Below are 7,308 nucleotides of genomic sequence, written 5' to 3' on the forward strand. Positions count from 1 at the left end.
TAGGTATATAGTTCTGAAAGGAGTTTGCAGTATGTGATTGTTCTTATTTTCCTATAACTGCCTTTTTGTTTTTGTTTAGTCGCTGAATCATGTCCAGCTGTTTTGCATCCCCATGGGCTGTAGCCCACCAGATTCCTCTCTCCATGGGATTTCCCAGGCAAAAACACTGGAGTGGGTAGCCATTTCCTTCTCCAGAGGATCTTCCTGGCCCAAGGATTGAACATGTGTCTCCTGCATTAGCAGGTGGATTCTTTAACTGTCTTTTACCTTGTAACATATTATTACCTTTTATACCTTGAGGCCAAGTATTTTGAGAGCGAAGTCTCCCCCAGGTTTAGCCTTCAATACAGGCAGGATCACTCTCCCTCCAGATTTTTCAGTGTGTTTTTACTCTGTAAAAAGTTTCCTTTTCTTTTTTTTTAAACAAAGGGGATTATTAGTGAAAAGTGAAATCAAGGAAAACGCATTGAGAGGAAAATAAAGAAGGAACCACTGAAGGCAAGCTGTTGTTGGAGGCTTGGCTTTTACACATTCTGCCTGATGTTCCCATTAGCAGGAGAGACTCAGCAACAGAGGGAGTGATGAGAAGACAGTCACTGGCGTCAGAGATGAATGACCTTCAGATCATTAAGCTCCTTTCCCAGAACCTTTTATTGCACCAAACTCTTCTTATGGAATTTTTCATCTCCATGTTTCTAAGTGTGTAGATAAGCGGGTTGAGCATGGGGACAATAATTGTGTAGAAGAGCGTAAACACTTTATCCTCTGGTAATGTTGTGGCAGGTCTAATGTAAACAAAGATGACAGGTGTGAAAAAGAGGATCACGGACTGTGATGTGGGAACTACAGGTGGAAAGTGCTTTATGGTGGCTTTCTGCAGAATATGTGCACACATTATACAGAATCAAAATGTAGGAGGCCATCAAAACCACAAAGAGCACCAGTCCCATCAAGCCAGAATTGGCAATGACAAAAAAGCCAATTTTGTGTGTATCAGTGCAGGCTAGTTTCAACAAAAGATATGCATCACAGAAATAGTGGTCTATTTCACTGGGGCCACAGAAAGGTAAAACAATCGCAAGAAGAAAGAGACCAAGAGAATGAAGAAGTCCCCCTGCACACGACGCTATGAGAATTGAGTGACGTTTTTGCCTGTTCATGGTGATGGCGTCGTGGAGAGGTTTGCTGTTGACCACATAGCAGTCACAGGCCATCCCTGTGAGGGTGAAGACCTCATTCCCCCCTCCCCAAAGAAGTAGGTGGTGAAAAGCTGTGTCATGCAGTTTTTATAGGAAATGGCCTCTTTTCCATCAGTAAGTCAGTCATGAGTTTGGGTGTCACAGTGGAGGTGTAGAAGAGATCTGAGAGTGCAAGGCAGTTAAGGAAGAAGTACATGGGCTGGGTGATTAGCTGACTGCATGTAATAGAAATCACAATGATCAAATTCCCCAACCAAATAGCCAGGTAACAGAATAAGAAAAATAAAAAGCAGAGGATCTGGACTTTCTTGTCCATAGAAAGTTCTAAGAGGATAAATTCAGTAACATTATTTCTATCTTCCATGATCTGATGTTCAAGAAAGTTATCTGAAATGACAAAACCAATGAAACGAATCATTGATGAGAAAATGGAAACCTAATATCTACTTTAAATGGCACCAATGTGCCGGTGCTAGACGGCAAAGTCGATCAGGTCCCGAGAACGTGCACGGCGGGGCTGAGAAAAGAAACGAAAGCAAGAGAAATCTCCAACAAAGATGGGGTCGAGAGGTTCAGACACGTCTCCACGAAGGGACGCAGTCTGACACCAACTTTATTCAGCATCTCACATTTATACAGAAGAGCGTGAGAAAGACAAGACAGTTAACATTTTCTTTGTTTGACCTACACATCTTACAAACAGTCACAAGAAATCTTGAGAGCATGGGAATGGCACCCTGTTATTATTTCTTACACCAGATAATATTTCTCTGTGCGTGAGAAGTTTGCACAGAACTCCAGGTGCCTGCAGTAAATAAGCGCCTAATCTCTGGGGTGGCGGGACAGAGAGCTATGTTTGCAAGCAAACCCTCAAGGACTGAGGCAGCTCGCAGAGCTGTGTCCTTCGGACAAAGGACCCCGTTCTGATGGGCAGCTCCCCACACCAATGCCTTTTAAAGACAAGTTCTTTTGAGACCCACTGAAATCATTTTCATTTAATACGAGTCTTTTGAATATCTAGTACTAATATTCCTCGAAGAGCTAAGAATACAGTGATAAATTAGACAAAGTTCCAGTTTTTATATAATTTAAATTATTTTGTGAGGAAGCCAGGAATTATATTTATCAAGAATTTTTAAAAAAGAGATAATCTTAATAGTGTTAAGTAGGGCGACATATAATGTGCCGATTTAGGATGTAAAATAGAGGCAACTATAGAATTTGCTTGATTAAGTGGTTTCTAATGAAGTCACAAAATTGGTGTAGGGTGTGTGGGTGGGCTTTGCAGTGCTGGCACAGAGTCAATGTTAAATAAATATCAATTAAAAAAAATCTGGAAAGTGAACAATGTGCTATAATTTTGAAGGAATAATACAATACATAATCATCCTTTAGTCAGGTAATTCATGATAAAACTGAAGAACAAATCATTTTTATGAGTGGACTCATGATCCTTTTTGACTGTTAAGTTAGTTAAGTTGCTCAGTAGTATCTGACTCTTCGCGACCCAGTGGACTGTAGCCCACCAGGCTCCTCCATCCATGGGATTCTCCAGGCAAGAATACTGGAGTGGCTTGCCATTTCCTTCTCCAGGGGATCTTTCTGACTCAGGGATCAAACCCAGGTCTTCCGCATTGCAGGCAGATGCTTTAACCTCTGAGCCACCAGGGAAGCCCTTTTGACTTTTAAGAGGAAATAATTCCTTCATGAGAAATACTCCATGAAACTTTCATATTTCTTAAACAATATTTGTAGCATCTCTAGGTTAATATATTGACAACTATGCTTTTCCTGTTTGTCTGTATTTCTCTTGCAAGATTATTTCCTCTTTCAAAATCAATTAACATTCAGAAGTTATTTGAGTTACATCTTATCAGACTGTAATTATACTTGCCTAGTTTGGAAATCATATACTGAGGAATGGGCTCCTCTAATTCCAAAATAGTTCCCCCTAAACACAATACAATAAACAAGATGTAGCACTCTTTCCCTTAATTTCTTAGAGAATTCACCCACACAATCTGCTTGTGGAGTGGAGTTCCCTTTGGTCCACATCTTCTCTAGCATTCGTTATTGACAGACTTTGCAATGAGGACTATTCGAACTCGTGGAAGCGGTCCCTCCTTGTAACTTGGAGTTGAGTCGCTCCAAACATTAGTGTTATGGAGCAAGACGACATTTAGGAAATGCAGAGAAATTCTATCATCTCCCTGCCCCAACTGCTCTTGTATTTTCCCATCATATTGAATATATGATCACATCCCTTCATGCTTGTTCCCCACGTTAGTCTCTGATGTCTTTTCCCTGGAATGCCCTCTGCACTCTTTGGCTTCCATCCCATAGGGCATTTTCATTTCTTGAACGTCCTAAGTTTCCCTGGTCACGTAGACTTCCAGGATGCTGTTTTCCCTGCCTGAAATTCTTCCTGCATCTCAACCCTGGTTTACGTAGGTTCCACCTATGGACCTCAACGCAATGGATACTCTGAAAAGCCTTCCCTGACACCCAGGTTTTGGTGAGGGTAGAGGCCCCTCGACAAGTTCTCCAAGGATCTGCCTGTGATGTATCATTAGATTCGTCTCAGTGAAAGCAGGAACTCTGTGTCTGCTTCTCTCCGCCTTCTAGTTCCAGAAACTTATTACATGCCTCCCAGCTCATCGTAGGTGCTCAGGATTTACTTAGTGTGTGAAAGACAGAAAAGTTCTTGGAAGCCTCAAGGTGTCACTTGGCTCGGCACTTTTGATCTCTTCGTATATTTGGCGATTCAATTCTTTATTTCCTGGGTTGATGTGTACACTATAATCAAGGCACAATCTAAGGCACTAAGACATATCCATAAATATAGGTTCTTGCTTTCAAGGAACTCGTACAGCAGATTTCTACAATTTAGGGCTTCTCAAAAGCTCTACAAGAACGTGAGCGTTGAGTATGATCCATTTTCACTTCAAAGAAAGATATTTTGATTTCCATAGCAAAGGTGGAGACCTTCCAACGTTTAGTCCAATACTTATACCTTGACCATTTCAAGCAAGTCTTGTGGTTCCTTCTGGAGGTGTGTGGCTCTTGCAGAAACGTGAAGATCTTCCATCGTCCTCGGACTTTGGTGTCATTTGCAATCATAAAGAAAGCTTCCAGATATAGGTTCCAGACCACCACCACACACAGTCAGTAGCCAAAGGAGTGGATTCCAGGAATATGCGTTGTTAACCAGCATCACCGTTGATATTTCTGCTGCACACTCAATGCAGTAGCCAGGGCCTGGATTGTCCACTGGGTCTCACGTGGAATGGAAAGAAGGGCTTCCTCCCCCTCCCAAACATCCACCCCACTCTTGACAGCCTTGTGACTAGAAACGGGCCCCGAAACAAGAATCAGACAAACCAGATAAGCCCAGATGGTAGTTCATGAGATGAAGGAACTAAGCAGCTGGTTGGGATGGCGCCAGGGGGAAAGGTTGCTCTTTTTGTCTCCCGCTCTACTCCTTTCTTCCTGGACGCCTTAGGGGTTCATCGTGGAGATTTGAAATAAAGTTCACCAAAGTCATATGTGTTGAATCAAGATTTTGCATTTCACCATCTCTCAAAAACGAAGAGTGCTTAACCTGCACAGGTTTCTTTCAAAAAAGCCAATTGCTTTTCAATTCTGGGGTTTCTCTCTTGCCTTGTTCAAGTAGCCTTAAGAGTAAAAATCAACGAAAACTAAAGAAAGATTCCAAGATACCAACAAAGGACACCTTCTGTTTCTTCAATCATCTTTCCACTTAGTAGCACACTAGCTCTTTTCTTTGTATTTTGCTTTGCCTAGGGAATTCGCAATGTGCTGGTTCAGATGGCAAGGCATCCGCCCGCAGGAGACTCGGGTTTGATCCCTGGGTCGGGAAGATCCCCTGGAGAAGGAAATGGCAACCCACTCCAGTATTCTCGCCTGGGAAATGCCACGGACAGAGGAGCCTGATGGGCCGCACTCCATGGGTCCTATAAAAGTTGGGCTCAACCCAGCAACTACGAACAGAAGTATTTCCAAAGACCACACTCAAGTGTGTGTGTGTGTGTGTGTGTGTGTGTGTGTGTGTGTGTCTGTATCTCCCTCTCGCCGTCTTGGAGTCTGTCTCGGAAGCTTCATGGATTTCTGCCTCTGTCTCTCCCGACAGCCGTCCACCGGGCCTTTGGTCTGGCCCCGGCCTCTCTCAGGTGCTATGGCTCTGGCTGAGGAGCTCGCGCAGGCCAGCTGTCTCCCATGGCGTGGGTGCGTGCGAGTGTGTGTGTCTGTCTGTGTGCCTGCCTGTGGTTCGTCTGCTCTCTCAGGAAGGTCGGGTGCTTGGCGGGCGGCCTGGGGACAAGGGGGTCGGGGGGCCTCGGTAGGGCAAAGGGGCGGGGCTGAGGCGCTCCGGTCGACCGCGCCTCCGTGGCTCCCGGTGGGTTTGGGCAGCGGGCAGGTGCCGGGCAAGTTGGGCGCTCAAGATTCGCTGCGCCTAGGCCCGCAGGAGGTTCAGAGGCCCCCGGGCCGCGGGGATCGGGAGGCGGCGGGCCCCGAAGACCGACACCTCCGGGGTCGCGCGGCCCTGAGCGGCGAACGGGATGGGGGGGAGGCCCCGCTCAGCCAGCGCGGCCGGGTCTGGAGTGGCCGGGGGTGGGAGGGCGCCGAGACCTCCGCACCCCTCAGCCCACCCCCCAGGCCCCGCGCGCACGCACGCACGCACGCCCTCCCGGTCACTGGGGGGTCCTGGAAGCCCATCGGGCCCCCGGGCCCGGCCAGGCGGTTGCTGGTCTGGTGTTGGCGGTGTTCGGGGGCCGGGCCGGCGTCAGCAGGCTGGAGTGCGGTCGCGGGTCGTGCGGCTCAAGTACAGCACGGCCCCCCGAGGAGAGGGGCGGCCCGTTGGCCCGACCTGCAGGTCAGAGCGAAAGGGAGGCGAAGCGCAAGGCTCTTAGGGCGCCCCGCGGCGGCCGCGTCCGTCTCCGGCCCTATCGGCCTGAAGGCGCCCGATCTCGTCTGATCTCGGAAGCTAAGCAGGGTCGGCCCTGTTTAGTATCTTGGATGGGAGACCACCTGGGAATTCCGGGTGCTGGAGGCTTTTTTGCCTACCAGAAGAGGTCCTTTAGCCCCCGCCCCGCGTCCCAATTCTTGGACCCACACCCCCCTCGCCCCCCCCGCCACCCCCGCAGCCCCAGCCCCTCCCGGGGCGGGGGGAGTGAGTGGGTGGCCGGGGCCCCGACTCCCGCTGCAGACCTGGGTTGCCTCCCCGCGGCCCGCGAGCCCCTCCGCATTCGCATTCGGCTTTCAGGAAACCAGACGACCGGCCGTCCCGTCTCCCTCTGGGGCTCCTTTGGCTTGCCTCAGGCAATCCCGGGGCTTGCACCGACTCCAGCCAGAGCCCCAGCCCCCGCCCCACCCCCAGCCTCGCAGGCGATCGCGCATGCGCATGCGAGCGCGCGCACTGATCGATGTGCCCAAACGGGGCATCTAGCTTGTTGGCTTGGACTGGGGGTGGATCTATGCCTGGGAGTGGGACTGCTGAACCATAGGCTACTTCTACGTTTAGTTCCTTCGCGAACCTCCATACTCTTTTCCATCCCGGCTGTACCAACTCCCATTCCTACTCAGCGTGGAGGAGAGTTCCCTTTGCTCCACAGCTTCTCCAGCATCTGCTATGGACAGACATTGCAATGAGGCCCAATCGGACTCGGGCGAAGTGGTCCCTCCTTGGCGTTTGGAGTTGAGTCTCTCCAATCATTAGTGATGTGGAGCAAGATGACCGTTTGGAAATGCAGATGCAATTCTGTCACCATCCTGCTCCAACGGCTCTTGTATTTTCCCACCATATTGAAAATATGACCAATTCCCTTCATGCTTGCTCCTCACGTTCTTCTCGGATGTCTTTTCCCTGGAGATTATTTAGTATAGCTGATCTGGAACCCTTGTTTTTTAATTCTCATCATTACTGTTCTTTGCTCGCTTTTACTTATATTTGTTTTTTAAATGGTTAAATATTGCAGTGTATAGGGTAAAAAAAAAAAAACAAAAACTCTCTCTTCCAACAGACTTCCCTCCCACTCTTCCATGTTGTCCAACTTTTTAGGGGAAACCACTATTGATAGTTGGGCTTCTCTGG

General features: G+C 48.2%; 1 pseudogene; it reads left to right on the forward strand.

Moving 5' to 3' along the window:
- Positions 1-6,150: 6,150 nt before the first annotated feature.
- Positions 6,151-6,270, forward strand: LOC129640812 (uncharacterized; annotated as a pseudogene).
- The last annotated feature ends 1,038 nt before the right edge of the window (positions 6,271-7,308 follow it).

This window comes from Bubalus kerabau, unplaced genomic scaffold (assembly GCF_029407905.1).
Source record: "Bubalus kerabau isolate K-KA32 ecotype Philippines breed swamp buffalo unplaced genomic scaffold, PCC_UOA_SB_1v2 scaffold_40, whole genome shotgun sequence".
NCBI classification, from domain to species: domain Eukaryota; kingdom Metazoa; phylum Chordata; class Mammalia; order Artiodactyla; family Bovidae; genus Bubalus; species Bubalus kerabau.